This window comes from Meriones unguiculatus, chromosome 7 (assembly GCF_030254825.1).
Source record: "Meriones unguiculatus strain TT.TT164.6M chromosome 7, Bangor_MerUng_6.1, whole genome shotgun sequence".
NCBI classification, from domain to species: Eukaryota; Metazoa; Chordata; class Mammalia; order Rodentia; family Muridae; genus Meriones; species Meriones unguiculatus.
In genome coordinates, this window is record NC_083355.1 from 121,108,268 (window position 1) to 121,110,052 (window position 1,785).

At 53.4% G+C, this 1,785-nt stretch overlaps 1 non-coding gene across 1 annotated transcript; it reads right to left on the reverse strand.

Annotated features, from left to right (window-relative positions):
- Positions 1-1,084: 1,084 nt before the first annotated feature.
- LOC132655650 (small nucleolar RNA SNORA48) lies at positions 1,085-1,228 on the reverse strand. Its single transcript, XR_009593440.1, has one exon. It is a non-coding gene; the product is annotated as a small nucleolar RNA SNORA48 (small nucleolar RNA).
- Between the last annotated feature and the right edge of the window lie 557 nt (positions 1,229-1,785).

Sequence of the window (1,785 nt, forward strand, 5' to 3'; positions counted from 1 at the left end):
GGGGCCACCCGGGAGGGGAGACACAGGACAGCTCACGTGCACCCACGCCTCCAGAGCCAGCTTCCCTGTACTGCCCAGCCAAGGTCCGGGCCCACTCTCTCAAGTGCTTCAGCCTGTGAGGGACTGGGCTAGCTCTCCCAGCCACTTCATGACCCTGGGCTGGCTCACCCATGTCTTCACCATCAGGGCCAGCTCCACTGGATTGCCCAGGCCAGCTGCAGGGCCTGCTCTCCTGAGTGCTACAGCCTGTGAGGTGCAGGGACAGGTCTGCCACTCTTAGGCCCCAGAATCAGCTCTCCTGGTTACTGCTGGTGACAAGGGGGGAGGGGAGGACATCGCCCTCCCACCCATACCACCTCACACCATACAGGTGGCAGGGCCAGCTCTCCTGGTCTCCTTCCTGCTGCAGGTGTCAGGGGCAAAGGGGCGGGCATCACCCTCACACCCATTTCATCTCAGGGCAGATAAGTGGCAGGGCCAGCTCTCCTGAGCTCATACTGTCGGGGAAACTCACCTGCACCCCCAGCCACCAGGGTCAGCTCTGCTATGCTGTTCTGGTGAAGTGCAGGGCCCTCTCCTAAATGCTGCTGCTGGTAAAAGACAGGGCTAGCTCTCTCAAGCTCATGGTGAGGCACAGGGCCTCCCAAGAGCTGCACCCGGTGAGGGATGGGTCCAGCTATGCACAGCCCCTGGACATCCATGTGGTCCCCTGAGGCTGCCTCGACCAGGGATGTTCCCATGTGGTAATATCAGTCATAGACTCACACATGGCCCTATGTGGCAGCTTGGGCTGGGACCTCACCACAGCCCCGGCTGGCCACTCATAACAGGCTTTTACACTTCTCTTTTTCTCCCATATGACCACTCACTCACACTCATACACTGTGGTGGCTACAGCTGCAGGCTGGCCACGGGGCTGGTGGGCCCCTGGCAACATCATCCACTTATGCTGAGTGGCGTGGTGACAAAGCTGGGTCTCTGACTGACCCATGCCATGCACTAAAGGGGAGGTCTGTCCGCAGGTCTCTGTCTGTCTTTCTTCTGCTGCTGCCCTGTGCCGCCTAGATTTGCTCTGAGTTGATTTTTATGAGTCTTAGGCATAAGACAGCTTCGGCCATCAAGCCGGGCATCAAGCTAGGATGGACAAAGGGCTGCCATCTGCTCTTTCCCTCACTGACAGAAGACTGACAATGCCAACAAGGTGTCTCTTTGCCCATCGCCAGGGACTGAAGCCAACGTTAACTTACAGGAATCCTAGAAACGGCCAGATAGTCACACATCTTGAGTACTAACCCTGGAAGTTGTTGGAAGGAGAGATAATGACAGCTAGAAATTGGCCCAGGGCTCCTCAACTACTAACCTAGGATAACAGACAACTCTCTTCTACCCCAGTCTTTCTACATATTAATACTTTTTGGAAAAATACAATAAAATGATTCATTTTAAAGGACAAAAAAATGCTAGTCACTTTAAAAAAGGGTAGGTATAAAATTATACTAAAAAATTGCTGCAAAACTTTCAAAGTGTTCTCTCTCAGTTTCTGTACATACATTGTAATGGCAGAGCCACCAGCAATTGCAGACTGATGTTGAACTGAGAAATACACTCTGAAGAGCAGTCTTTTAAGGCGAAGCTGTGGTCCAGACTAGCTTTAGGCTACTGTGGAAACTGGTCAAGACTTCAGTGGCTCAGTGTGTCCATCCATGGCCAGGGAGGGGAGGCCTCAGACATGTTCTTAGGAGTCTTCATTTCATGGTGTGCTCACTCACGCAGCTAATAGCTGAC